The sequence below is a fragment of the Ranitomeya imitator genome, chromosome 6 (assembly GCF_032444005.1).
Source record: "Ranitomeya imitator isolate aRanImi1 chromosome 6, aRanImi1.pri, whole genome shotgun sequence".
NCBI lineage: Eukaryota > Metazoa > Chordata > Amphibia > Anura > Dendrobatidae > Ranitomeya > Ranitomeya imitator.
The window spans coordinates 386,032,257-386,047,699 of record NC_091287.1 but is presented as its reverse complement, the minus strand read 5'-3'; positions in this window follow the sequence as shown (position 1 = coordinate 386,047,699).

Here is a 15,443-nt window from a genome sequence, read left to right as displayed (position 1 = left end):
ATTTTTTTCCCAAGGGTAAAATTAGAAATTGGACCCCATAATGTGTTGACCAATTTGCCCTGAGTATGCTGATACACCACATGTGGGTGAAAAATACTGCATGGGCACACGTTGGGGCTCGGAAGGAGTTAGTGACGTTTTGGAATGCAGACTTTGATTGAATGGTCTGCAGGTGTCATGTTGCATTTGAAGAGCCCCTGATGTGCCTAAACAGTGGAAACCTCCTACAAGTGACCCCATTTTGGAAACTAGACCCACCAAGGAACTTATTTAAATGTATAGTGAGAACTTTGAACCCCAGGTGTTTCACTAAAGTTTATAGCGCCCGGGCGGGAAAATAAAAAGAATCATATTTTTTTCCACAAACATGATCTTTTAGTCCCCAATTTTTTTCCTCAAGGGTAACAGGAGAAATTGGTCCCCAAAAGTTGTTGTTCAATTTTTCCTGAGTAAGCTGAAACCCCATATAAGGGAGTAAACTACTGTATGGGTGCACATCGGGGCTTGGAAGGGAAGTAGTGAAGTTTTGGAATGCAGACTTTGATGGAATGGTCTGTGGGCATCATGTCATGTTTGTAGACCCCTGATGTGCCTAAACAGTGGAAATCCCCCACAAATGACCTTATTTTTGAAAATACACCCCTCTAGGAACTTATCTAGATGTGTGGCAAGAACTTTGAACCCCCAGGTTGTTCACTAAAGTTTATAGCGCTCGGGCGTGAAAATAAAAAAAATCATATTCTTTCCACAAACATGATCTTTTCGTCCCCAATTTTTTCCCCAAGGGTAACAGGAGAAATTGGACCCCAAAAGTTGTGGTCCAATTTGTTCTGAGTACGCTGATATCCCATATGTGGGAGAAAACTACTGTATGGGCACACGTCAGGGCTTGGAAGGGAAGTAGTGACATTTTGGAATGCATACTTTGATGGAATGGTCTGTGGGTATCATGTCGCTTTTGGAGAGCCCCTGATGTGCCTAAACAGTGGAAACCCCCAATTCTAACTGCAACCCTAACCCCAACACACCCCTAACCCAACAACAACAAACCTAACCCTAACACACCCCTGACCCTAATCCCAACCCTAACCACAAACCTAACCCTAACACACCCCTAAGCCTAATCCTAACCCTAACCACAAATCTAACCCTAACACACTCCTAAACTTAATCCCAACCCTAACCCTAATCCCAACCTTAACATTAACTTTAGCCTCAACCCTAATTTTAGCTGCAACCCTAACCCTAACTTTAGCCCTGTTCACATTAGCTCAACTCTAACCCTAATGGGTAAACTGGGACAGAGGGGGCAATCACCGGGGCAGGGGGCCATCACTGAGACAGGGGGCGATCGCTGGGGCAGGGGGGCCATCAGCGGGACAGGAAACGATTGTCGGGGCAAGGGGCAATCGCCGGGACAGGGGGTGATCAGCAAGGCAGGGGGGCAATCAGAAGGGCAGGGGGTGATAAGGGAGGCAGGAGGTTGACTACTGGGGCAGGGAGGCCATCTATGGGCAGGCAGGCCATTAGCGGGGCAGGGGGTGATCAGCAGAAGTGCGCTCAGGGGGCAGGGAGGCCGACAGCGGGACAGTGGCAATCGCTGGGCAGGGGGTGATTGCCGGGGCAGGGCAATCAGAGGGGCGTGGGGGGTGATCAGGAAGGCAGGGGGGTGATCGCTGGGGCAGGGGGCGAACGCCAGGGCAGGGGGGATATCAGTGGGGCAAGGGGGATCAGGGGTGGCAGGGGAGATCGGGGTGATCACTGGAGCAGGGTGTGAACACCGGGGGCAGGAGGGAGCTATCAGGTGCAGGGGGCAGGAGCGAGCTGAGGAGATGCAGCAGATAGAGATGAAGGCAGAGCTGGCAGCAGCAGCAGGGGGGCAGGAGGTGATCTCCGGGGCAGGGGGGAGGGAGCGGAATTTGGGGTGTGGAATCAGATGGCGGGGAGTGGAGGACAATAGAAAGGGAGTACCTGATGGTGGCAGCAACAGCGGCAGCAGCGGCAGCGGTGATCGCCGTCAGTTGGTGGCAGGGCAGCATGCAGGCATGTCACTTTTCAGCTTCCAGGAACTGGATGAAGCTGGAGAGCGAGGCAGCCAAACTTTATTTCGCCCCTCCACATGGATCCAATCAGATCTAGGGGGGTGACAAATATGTCATCAAAATCAATTGTAGCCACGGGGGGGGGGGGGTGGGGCAATGTCACCCTCCGAGTTCAAGTAGAAGTCCCCCTGTACCTGCAGGTCAGGTGACATTTCAGTTAACTTGTTCACTCAACCTGCAGGAACGCGAGCTTTCCATGACGCCACATAGGCGTCACAGGTCAGATTGGCACCAACTTTCATGACGCCTACGTGACGTCACAGGTAGGGAAAGGGTTAAGTGGTGAAACAAAATCCAAAAGTTTGTAAAAGAAAAAATATTGCCATTTGCCGAGACCCGTAGCGTATCCATTTTTCAGCATCTGGAGCCAGTTGAGGGCTTATTTCTTATGAGCCAATCTGATTTTTTTTATTAATAACATTTTGGTGTATACGATTTTTTGATCACCCGTTACTGCATTTTATTGCAATGTTTCAGCAACCAAATAAACGGAATTCTGGTGTTTACATTTTTTTCTCGCTACGCCGTTTACAGATTGGATTAATTCTTTTTATATTTTGATAGATCAGGTGATTCTGAATGCGGCAACACCACATATCTTTATATTTGATTTTTTTTATTGTTTTATTTTGAATGGGGCCAAAGAGGGGTGATTTGAACTTTTATATTTGATCAGATTGCCTGTATGTAGCAGAATTACTCACTTGCTATGAGCGCCGACCACCGGACGCCGCTCACGGCCTCTGGTTTTCATACCATCTCATCAGTGACCCACGATCACATGAGGGGGGCACCTATGGGCAGATTTTCAGCATGCGTGACAGAAGAGCATGTTAAATGCTGCTGTCAGAGTTTGACAGCGGCATTTAACGGGTTAACAGCTGTGGGATCACGATTCCTCCCGTGGTTGTTAAGGGCACATGACAGCTTATCAGATCAGCTGTCATGTGCAGGAAAAGATGTGGGCTCATCGACGGAGCCCGCACTAAACCCCTTAAGGTCATTGGACCTTAAGGGGTTAAATAGTGATGGGCGATTTTCTGATCCTTTGGGTTCTGCCGAACAGCTGAAAAAAAGTTTGAACCCAAACCCCACTCACATGAATGGAGAGCACAAACATCCATTGCTTGACACACTTTCATCAGCATGACAGCGCGGAAAACACTGCTTCTGATCAGCTGTAAGATCATTACTGACAGTCACAGCCTATACTGTCAGATGATAGCATGAGCCCTCATCTGTGTCCGGAGGTAAATAGTTTAACCCTGGTAACAGGTGTCGGCTGATGGGACTACTATTCCCATTAGCCTACATCTCCTGCTGCTAATAACAGTGAGAGCAGGAATATTCATCGAATGGCGCCTGCTCTAAAAATAAATACATTTTAAAAATATGCCATGGGTTCCTTTGTATTTTTAATAACCAGCATGACAAAACTGATGGTTGGTTATGAATAATAGAGAGGTCCCTAATAGAGATGATCGAATATTTCAAGGTTCGGTTCAGATTAAAATTGCCAAATTTGTAATATTCGCCAATTTATTTGTATAATATTCACTAACCATAAGACAATGTCAGTCATGTCAATGGAAGGCAAAAACAAACGCATACACAGCAGCTTCAAAAGGGCCTAAAAGCTGCCAAAACACATCAAATGAGGGACAGACAGCAGGAAAGTGGCCTCAATTCACCCACAGTACAAATTGTAGCTTGGCATGGTAGCAATCAGTCATGCATGAGGTATCGGGGTCTGGGTCAGCATTTACAGCTTTGAATTGAACATCAGAGACAAGGTAGGTGAGGGATCGAAGTAGGCCTGCTGCGCTGGGAGCCCTGATACTATATGCCAGAGCTCCACCTGCTTTCATACTCAGCCACACTCAAGTGTCACAAATATCAGTTTTGTAGACTACTATTATCAGAAAAATCTAAGGATAGAAACACAGAAAGTTGGAAGTGGTGGCCCAATGGTCTCGGAGGCCTGCTGCTACAGGCAACACGCATGAAAGATACCCAACCAGGAGTCTACACATTTTCAAAAATTAGTGGCAGACATCAACAAAGTGGCATAATTTTCACTACAATAGAAAAAGTATAATAGGGACATGCATCTCTTACACTACAGCCAACCCAGCAAGTGGAGTATGTGATAGGCAAGATGGTGGAACCACTGTGCCCTATCCCTCGGAAAGACTGGGGGGGGGGGTAACTAGGTGGCCTACCAAATCCCATCTTGGATAAGTGGAAGAAGGTGAAAACTTTGACCCAAGAAGGTACAAAGAGGTGGCACCAAGTGATACTCCAGGGCTGACCTACAGAGGGTGACACCTGACCCCCTCAAGTGAGTAGGCTGCTACGGCCATCACACTGCCTCCGCCGTGTTTTACAGATGATGTGGTATGCTTTGGATCATGAGCTGTACCACACCTTCGCCATACTTTTCTCTTTCCATCATTCTGGTAGAGGTTAATCTTGGTTTCATCTGTCCAAAGAATGTTCTTCTAGAACTGTGCTGGCTTTTTTAGATGTTTTTTTTTAGCAAAGTCCAGTCTAGCCTTTCTATTCTTGATGATTATGGGTGGCTTGCACCGTGCAGTGAACCCTCTGTATTTACTTTTATGTAGTCTTCTCTTTATGGTAGATTTGGATATTGATACGCCTACCTCCTGGAGAGTGTTGGTCACTTGGTTGGCTGTTGTGAAGGGGTTTCTCTTCACCATGGAGATTATTCTGTGATCATCCACCACTGTTGTCTTCCGTGGGCGCCCAGGTCTTTTTGCATTGATGAGTTCACCAGTGCTTTCTTTCTTTCTTTCTTTCTCAGGATGCACCAAACTGTAGATTTTGCCACTCCTAATATTGTAGCAATTTCTCGGATGGGTTTTTTCTGTTTTCACAGCTTAAGGATGGCTTGTTTTACCTGCATGGAGAGCTCCTTTGACTGCATGTTTACTTCACAGCAAAACCTTCCAAATGCAAGCACCACACCTCAAATCAACTCCAGGCCTTTTATCTGCTTAACTGAGAATGACATAACGAAGGGATTGCCCACACCTGTCCATGAAATATCCTTGGAGTCAATTGTCCAATTACTTTTGGTCCCTTTAAAAACAGGGTGGCACATGTTAAGGAGCTGAAACTCCTAAATCCTTCATCCAATTTTAATGTGGATACCCTCAAATGAAAGCTGAAAGTCTGAACTTCAACTGCATCTGAATTGTTTTGTTTAAAATTCATTGTGGTAATGTCTATAATCAAAATTAGAAAAATGTTGTCTCTGTCCAAATATATATGGACCTAACTGTACAGCCTATATATATATATGTATATATATATATATATATATATGTCAGTGAGACACATATATATATATTTATATTTCATACAGCGCTAGATAGCTTAAAAGTCGGTGACTCAATTGCCGGCTTTTGCTATCTCCTTATCAAACCCGACAGGATATGAGTAGTGTTGAGTAGGGTTGAGCGAAACGGGTCGGCCATTTTCAGAAGTCGCCGACTTTTGGCAAGGTCGGGTTTCATGAAACCTGACCCGACCCCTGTGTGGGGTCGGCCATGAGGTCGGCGATCTTCTGAATCTGGTATCGGAATTCCGATACCGAGTTCCGATATGTTTGCAATATCGGAAATCGGTATCGGAATCCATATTTAAGTGTAAAAGAAAGAATTAAAATAAAAAATATTGCTATACTCACCCTCTGACGCACCCTGGTACTAACCGGCAGTCTTCCTTCCTTAGAATCAGCGCTTGAAAGACCTTCGGTGACGTCGCGGCTTGTGATTGGTCGCGCGACGGCCCATGTGACCGCTTACGCGATTAATCACAAGCCGCGACGTCACCGAAGGTCCTTCAAGCGCTGATTCTTAGGAAGGAAGGCTGCCGGAAAGAAGCAGGGCGCGTCCGAGGGTGAGTATATTCTTATTAGGTATATACTCACCCTCGGACGCGCCCTGCTTCTTTCCGGCAGCCTTCCTTCCTAAGAATCAGCGCTTGAAGGACCTTCGGTGACGTCGCGGCTTGTGATTGGTCGCGTGAGCGGTCACATGGGCCGTCGCGCGACCAATCACAAGCCGCGACGTCACCGAAGGTCTTTCAAGCGCTGATTCTAAGGAAGGAAGACTGCCGGTTAGTACCAGGGCGCGTCAGAGGGTAAGTATAGCAATATTTTTTATTTTAATTCTTTCTTTTACACTTAAATATGGATCCCAGGGCCTGAAGGAGAGTTTCCTCTCCTTCAGACCCTGGGAACCATAGAGGATACCTTCCGATATTTGTGTCCCATTGACTTGTATTGGTATCGGATATCGGTATCGGCGATATCCGATATTTTTCGGATGTCGGCCGATACCATCCGATACCGATACTTTCAAATATCGGACGGTATCGCTCAACACTAGATATGAGACATGGTTTAAATACAGTAAACCATTTAATATCCCTTATTTTTTTACATATTCCTCACTAATAATGTTAGTAGAATGTGTGTACAAAATTTGGGGGCTCTAGCTGTTAAAATAAAGAGATAAATCACGGAAAAAACTGGCGTGGGCTCCCACACAATTTTGTCCCCCAGAGCGGGAAAGCCAGTGACTGAGGGCAGATATTAATAGCCTAGAGAGGGACCATGGATATTGGCCCCCCTGGCTAAAATATCTGCCCCCAGCCGCCCCAGAAAAGGCACATCTGTAAGATGCGCCTATTCTGGCACTTAGCCCCTCTCTTCCCACTCCCGAGTAGCGGTGAGATATGGGGTAATAAAGGGTTAATGTCACCTTTCTAATGTAAGGTGACATTAAGCCTGGTTAATTATGGAGAGATGTCAATAAAACACCTATCCATTATTAATCCAATAGTAGTAAAGGGTTAATAATACACACACTCATTATGAATAAAGTATTTTAATGAAATAAATACACACATGGGATTGTAAAATCTTTATTGTACCCATAGAAGCGCGGTAGCGCGAAACGGCCGTCGTCTCCTGACACTACTGTTCTTCCTGTGGGACACAGCTGTTATTTTAATGCCACAAGAAAATTAAATAATTGTAAAATTATTTAACCCCTTCAGATGGATTTACAGCGTGGGACATGACTGTGCTCCGGAAAAGTATGGGATATTGTTGCTTTTTTCTTTTTTTTCTTTTACAGAACGAGGGTCTTCAGGTGGATTAAGCGTACAATAAAGATTTTACAACCCCATGTGTGTATTTATTTCATTAAAATACTTTATTCATAATGTGTGTGTGTGTTATTAACCCTTTACTACTATTGGATTAATAATGGATAGGTGTTTTATTGACATCTCTCCATTATTAACCAGGCTTAATGTCACCTTACATTAGCAAGGTGACATTCACCCTTTATTGCCCCATACCCCACCTCTACAGGGGAGTGGGAAGAGAGAGGCTAAGTGCCAGAATAGGCGCATCTCACAGATGTGCCTTTTCTGGGGTGGCTGGGGGCAGATGTTTTTAGCCGGGGGGGGGGGGGGAGCAATATCCATGGTCCCTCTCTAGGCTATTAATATCTGCCCTCAGTCACTGGCTTTCCCACTCTGGGGGAGAAAATTGCGCGGGAGCACACGCCAGATTTTTCCGTGATTTAACCCTTTATTTTAACACCTAGAGCTCCCAAATTTTACACACAGACACTTCTAACATTAGCAGTGAGGAATTTGTAAAAAAATAACAGATATGAAATGGTTTACTGTATGTAAACCATGTCTCATATCCTGTTGGGTTTGCTAAGGAGATAGCTAAAGCCGGCAATTGAATTACCGGCTTTTATGCTATCCAGCTCTGTATTAAATATAAATATACTGTATATATATGTGTCTCAATAACATATATATATTTATATATATATATATATATATATATATATATATATATATATACCTATACTATGTGTAGACATTTATTTGATCTATTCTAACCTGTCAGTATGATTTTACTGTACACCGCACTGAATTACTGGCTTTTCTATAGAACACCGGTGCACATTTCTTGCAAGGCACACTGATGGTCCGTGTGTAATCCATATTTTTCTCACCCCCATAGACTTTCATTGGCAGATTTTTTTTGCGCAATACGCTGACAAACGCAGCATGCTGCGATTTTCTACTCCTGTAAAATACGGTTGCGAAATATACGGCAGATAGGAGCTGCCCCATAGAGAATCATTGGTCTATGTGCAATGCTTAGTTTTTGCGCCTCTCATACGTCCATAAAACTCTCTAGTGTGACCCCGACCTAATATACTGATGTGATTGTAAACAGACTTGCATAGATCTGTTTTTTTTTATTGATGCCTGGCACATGTGCCTGTTGAAGGTCATATTTTATAGACCCAGCAGTTTATGACTATAGCATTAGTCTTTTTTCATTTATACAATAAATTATTATGCCTGAACATATCTCAAGGACATTGAAAATGCTGAACATAAAATATGCATAACAAAACATAATTAGAAAGCATTGCTCTTACGGCTTGATTGTGAACGCAATGCTAGATTTATCTGTATAATTTCTTTCTCTGCTCCTTGGATGCCTCTTAAGAGAAGCCTATATTTACTTCAATTGCGGACTCTGTCTAAATGATCAATTACACAGATAGTTGCAAATATTATGTAGAATTTAGAGAAGGTAACCTTAATCAATGTTCTATTTTCTTTCAGGACACATGCTGCTTTGCCATGTCACCACCTGGCAGTATTGGGGTAAAAGGTATTTGTCATTTAGCCAAGTAGATAAATCACAAATAATTTTGCTAGATTATTTCCTTGCATTCTTCCTTGGCACCTTAATTGAACAGTCCAATTTTAGAACACAGTTTTTCCACGCCATCACTTTCAATTTCTTAATGTCTTTTGTGGATACAAGAGAGACTCTCGCAAAGAAAATACATTGCCTTAAAATGCAAATGTAATCAGCCAACTAAAATATAAATGATAATTGATAGCAAATGAAATTACCATCATAGATCAAATAAATAAACAAAATGTATTCAGGCAAATGTGTTTTTCTTAATTTAGAAGCATTTCTCTCAATTAAATCTAATCTTTTGTACGTAACTTGTTTGTTACTGTATCCATATTCCTTGTGCTAACATGAGCTAAAATGGATTGCTTTAATTAATTTAGTTGTACATAGGCCATTTTAATCAATCGTACTACAGGCACACAAAACAAAGGAATGATTATTAGTTTATTATGTTTTTTCAAAACATGCATTTTCTAGAAATTTTTACTGTAGGTAGCTATAGGTCTTTGGTTACTACATCTTCTAAGAATTAACACAAAATGAAAGAAAAACAAATAAATTTCTTCACACTAAAATGTTGCTTTAGACTCTACAATTTGTTGGGTATTTTGTTCTGAGTACTTCAATATACATATGTGGTCATAAATAACTGTTTGAGTACATGGCAGAGTTCAGAAGAGAAGGCACACTATTTCTCTTTTGGAGCTCAAACTTGGTTGGGATACATTCTGAGTGCAATACTGCATTTGCAGAGCCCTCAAGTTTTTTTTACATTATTTATTTAAATAATTAAAAAATATGGTGTGGGGATCCCTCTATTTTTGATAACCAGAAAATGTAAAGCTGACAGCTGGGGGTTGCAGCCTTAGCTGTCAGTTTTACCTGCACTGGATATAAAAAATAGAGGGAAATCCTTGACATTTTTTTTTTAAATGTATTTATTGCACAGGCGCCCGCTGATGTATATGCTCATCATTGTATGCCTGTTCTCGCTGCTATCAGTGAGAGCAGGTGTAGGATGTTGAGAGTAGTACTCTCATCAGCCGATGCCTATGACCAGCGGTAACCTTTTTACTGCTGGTCAGAGCTTTTGGCTCACACACTGTCATCTGACAGCATGTGAATTGCAGCACTCTGACTTGTGGAAATGATCTTACCACCGATCAGAGCCTGTGTTTCCTGCTCTGTCATGAAGATGACAGAGGGAGAAACAATGGATGTTTGGCCCCCCCATTCATCTGAATGGAGTTCGGGATTTGGGTTTGAGCTCAGGTACTGTTCTGGTATCCGAACCAAACCTTTATTTAAATGTATGTCCAAAACCGCCAGATCCGAGCATCCATGGGTTCGCCCACCTCTAGTAAAGGATAAGTGTCAGATTTCCATCCAATAGCTCCAGAAGCTAGTGAGGGTGTTGTCAGGTGAAGGACAAGCACTACCAAAAGACAGTCAAGTCATTTCCAAGCAACTAGAGCTCTTGATTTGATCATTGTATACAATGATTGCCTTCCATGTGCTGTCTGGTTTTCCCCTAGGTCATACCGAGCTGAGACCTCATGTCCTGTGTGGTGCTTCGTTGGGGACAGTCGAGTCAGAAGAGGTATATGGTCCAGGTCAGTCATCAGAATAGCCATCTACTTCACCAGGTCTGCTTGTCACCATGTCACTGTGTGCTGGTGTCTCTGAAGGAAGGGAATCGGAGGCAATGTCCCCACACAGTCCTGACAAATGTTCCAATGATCTGCTCCCAAGAACCTCCCCACCTCGAGGACTTGTGGTCTTAGAGATCAGGCTGAAGATTGACCCTGAGAAGGTATCATCAGTATCTAGGTGGTAGGTTGAAGAGAATGTAAAGGCATCTTCCAAGTTTCTGCAATCCACCAACCAGGCAGAGGAACTACAGTTAGTACTTGTATCCTGAACAGCTTTTATTAACCTGGCCTGGCACCTCATTCCTGCAAGATTATTGAGTTCTCAGCCTCTAGTCTAGCTCTCTCAGTCGCTGATGCTCCGTAGCATAGTGCTATCTCCTGTGTACTGAACTACGACTTTCCCACTGACTACGCAACCTAGTAATTCTTCAATACCGTACTGCCACTTCTGTCTTCCTCTGGCTAGGCTAGCAGCCTCTGCTCTTCCTAGTGGTTGAAATAGTAAAAACTACAATCCAAACTAGTTGATAACACCAGGAGAACAAAATAAAACAGGCAGGATTCTGAAACTGCTGGCAGGTGCGAGATGTCCAGGAGACCACAGGCAAGCAAGTGGGATGGTGGAATTGGAAATCGCTGGCGGGCAGGAGACCACCGGCAAGCAGTCTCATTGCTGGAAACAGCTGGCAGGTGGGAGACTTCCAAGAGATCACATGCAGATTGCAGAGTTAGGCCTCTTTCACACTTCCATTTTTACAATCTGCACCGAATCCGTCAAAATGTTGAAAAGACGGATCCTGTGCTGATTGTAGAACCAGATGCAATGGAGACTTTTTTTGACGGTTCCAGTGCATCCTAGAAGGCAATGTGCACACGTTGTGTATGTGTCTTCGCCGCAGTTTTTCGCCGCGGTTTTTATGATAAAAATAATTTTAAAAAATTGTGATATTCTTACCTTCCGGCGTCCCGCGCAGCCCCTGTAGCCTTTCCGAAGCTCGCGATGCTGCCAGCAGCTCCAGTTTCCAGTGATGCATAGCGAGACAATGACCTGTGATGATGTAGTGGTCATTTCGCTGTGCATCACTGAGAAACTGGAGCTGCCGGCAGCATTGCGATCATCGGGGGGGCCGCAGGAAGGCTGCGGGGGACGCGTAGGACGCCGGAAGGTAAGAATTTCACAATTTTTTATTTTTTTAAATTATTTTTAACATTATATCTTTTTACTATTGATGCTGCATAGGCAGCATCAATAGTAAAAAGAGATAGAGAGAATGTCCCTAACAGGCAGGAAATTCTTCTGTGCATGCTCAGTTTGAAAAGATGGCATCCGTGGCTGGATTCCTGCTTTTCACAGTCAGCGACAGATCCTGCACCCATAGGCTTCCATTAGAGCCAACGACGGGCAGCACAGGATCGGTCGCTGAGCGATTTTCCGACGTGCAGAAAAAACGTTCCTCAAAACTCAGAAATCAGAATGCCAGATTTCCTCTTAAAAATCACTGGACATAATATGGAGGTGCAGCCAAGAGGCCTAAGTAGCTAATCCAAATAGTTTGTGACAAAACTGTGTTTCAGTGAGAAATCTGATGGCCAGATTTCCACTTAAAATCGTTACGTATAACAGTGTTGTTCAGGCTAACCATCTAAGAAAATAAATAGTGATTTGTTCACTTATTGACAGGTGACAGACAGCTGTTGGACTAAGGTTGTGAAACAGTAGGTTACAAGAGGGGAAGGCTACATAGAAAATTAGTGGGAAATAGCGAGGTTGTGGTAGAAGGGGGACTAAGCTTGGTGCTCGACGTTAATGAAAGCTCAACTGAACAAATACCATCTCGTCCTATCCAAACACCACTGACAGCATCTGTTACTGGACAGGCTATTCCACTCCCTTTCTATGGCAGCCACATAGAAGTACGCCTTGTAGATGAGGGCCACTCCAGTGGATGTCAAGCACTGCATCAAGTGGTTTTTCCTCCTCTTCCTCCACCTTAACATCACACACAGTAGAATCCTCAGAGGCGGCACCCCAATCATCCTTGTTTACCCCCACGTCAAAAATTTCCAAACGCCCAACTGAGTGGAGCCACAGATGAGCCATTCTGCAGAGCTGTTCACACATTCTATTCCATGGGCATCAGAGGCCTGTTCCAAAGATTCACAAAATTCAGAGGAGGAAAGCATCTATACCGATGGCCAAAATTTTTTCATGTTAGATCCGGGGCTGTAGAAAGAAGGGTCCGAGCAGAATCCACAACCTTGTCACCCGAAATTAATCACCAGGGGTGAAGGTGATCCTGGTGAGACTCAGATACCAGAAGCACATGTGGACTACACTGTGGTGTCAGGGCAGGAAGAAGAGGGGGGTGACTCAGGGTGAGGAGTGAGAGAGCAGAAAGGATGATGATGAGGTTGTAGATCCTACTTGGTGTCAACCCAGAGGTATGCAGCTGAGTAACTCAGCAAAGAAAATGGAGGAGGATGAAGATGAGGAAGTTAAGTTGCAGCTTCCCACACAGACATGAAGTGATGCAACGACAACAAGCACTGCGTCCTCAGCCACAACTCTGGAGAACCAGTCGTGAGTGTGTAGTTTTCAGGGATGGCAAGGGTTGCCTAGACTGGATCTTTTTTGAGACCGCAAAGGATGATCCAACTCATGTTATCTGCCAAATTTGCAAAAAGCACAACTCAGTACAGGAAAAAATTGCAATAATTTGACAACTACAAGCATGAACTGGTACATGCGCCATCAATATGCTTTAGTGTGGTAGTCTCACTGCACTAAAATGCCGACTAGAAGACCTTGTCAACCATTGGCTGTCCCATCAAATACATTTACTGCTTCTTCCTCCTCCTTCACCGTGCCAAGTCTTCTCACATAGGTCTCCAGCCACAGAAACTCTACTTGTTTATCCACTACAGTCGGGGTGAGTGAGAGCCCATCATTTGTTACAGAAGTGAACATGCCTGTTTTTTTGTGTCACCTAGCACCACACATTTTTTTCAATCCATCATAACATCTCTGCCTACACTTCACTTACAGTCCTGCAGTTGGCCTGTTCTCCGTACTCCACCCTCTCTCAGCACAGCAGCCAGTCTCGCAATTGTGGTCACTTAAAAGAATGTTTCAATCTGCACATGGCATAGCTAAGAGCTTGAACACCAACATCTCCAATCTGTTGGCCATGGAAATGCTGCCTTTCTGCCTGGAGGATACAGATGGTTTCAGCAGGTTGAGGACCATCGCAGTCCCTCTGTACCAGTTGCCAGTTGCAATTACTTCTCTTTGTAAATATTTTTCCCAGCAATATGCGCTCCTAAAGGTGATGATGGAACTCAATATTCTGATTCAAGAATGATTTTATTTTAAACTAGAACACTTCTCTAAGAAGCTGTGCTTGCGCTACACCAGCATGTCACCGACAACATTATCACCTGTATCCTGAAAAAATCTATGTCTTCCAGGATGTATTTCACCATTGACATCTGGAAGAGCAAACTTGGGCATGGATGATACATCTCACTGACAGGGCACTGTGTGACTCTGGTGGCTGTGGGGGCAGGTGGTCAAGGGGCTGCTCACAAGTCTTTGAATCTCCAGAGCTTGCTGGACAAACCTCTGTATCTAACAGTTCCTCCACTGTTTCTGGCTCCTCCACCTTCTATAGGGCCTCCACCTGTGCCCTCAACCTCTCCCTTAATCAGATACGTATTCCAACAGTGCAGATAGAATCCCCCCACCTCCATACTGCACAGCCATGGCTCACTTCAGTCAGGCAGTGTTCAAATTAATATAACTTGGAGATCGCAGTCACACAGCTCAAGAGTTGTGGACAACTATCCAGGCTGAGTTACAGCAATGGATTTATCCACTGAACCTGTTGCCAGGGAAAGCCATTTGCAATAATGGTGCAAACCTAGTGGTGGCCCTACACCGGGGCAATCTCACACACATGCCTTGCATGGCTCACGTACTCAACCTGGTGTTACAGCAATTCCTCCGCTATTATTCCTGCCTGGAAGTGCTGCTGCAAAAAGCACGGTAGCTGTGTGCTTATTTCCGCTGATCGCACCCCGCAGGTCACTGACTTGTATCGCCATAAAGGTCTTTCACCCTCTCCATTATACACATGGGGGATTTGATTAGTTACATTTACTTGGAGGTTACAATTACAATTCTGGACTTTTGAGATGTTCAAATTAGAATCAGTATACTTTCTTTTTGCCACTTCTATCGCAATTCTTGTTTTTTCTTTGCAATCAACAGATCATTTGTTAGATCTAAGCTCTATGAAATATAATGAAATCAGACCTAGTTTCATGACAAACATTTGTTACACAAATTCCTCTGTGGTGAAATGAGAGAAATTTGTAATTATGTAAGATTTATGAAACACCTGATATTTTTATATGTCAAGGGACTTAACACAGAAATGAATTAATTATTTAATGAAGAAAACTTTCTAAACAAGGTTAACATATAAAGTTACAAAAGCATAGAAATCATGCATACTGGTTAGATTTGACTTCAGGTCAAATGTGACTAATTCTGCACCTCCAGGTAAAATAAGTAAAACATCTTTTTGACTTTCATAAGAGAAGTTGGAAAAGTATTCTGGCTCACAAACATATCCTTTCTGTTTTATATGTATGTGTGAATGTCATAGATTAGAAGATACACTTTTAGCGCTTTCTCAACTCTGTTACTGATTTTGCCATTACTTCCTTAGAAAGAACTACTTCACAGCTGGAATATTCTTAAACTTAAGAGTAACATATATATAAAAAAAACTGTTTTCTTCATTGCACAGCTAGTGGAACATACTTATTATTATATCCATCTAATTCTTAGACAGTGCAAAGTTAGGCTAGGCAGTCTTAACATCTTCATCAAAAAGCCTGTTT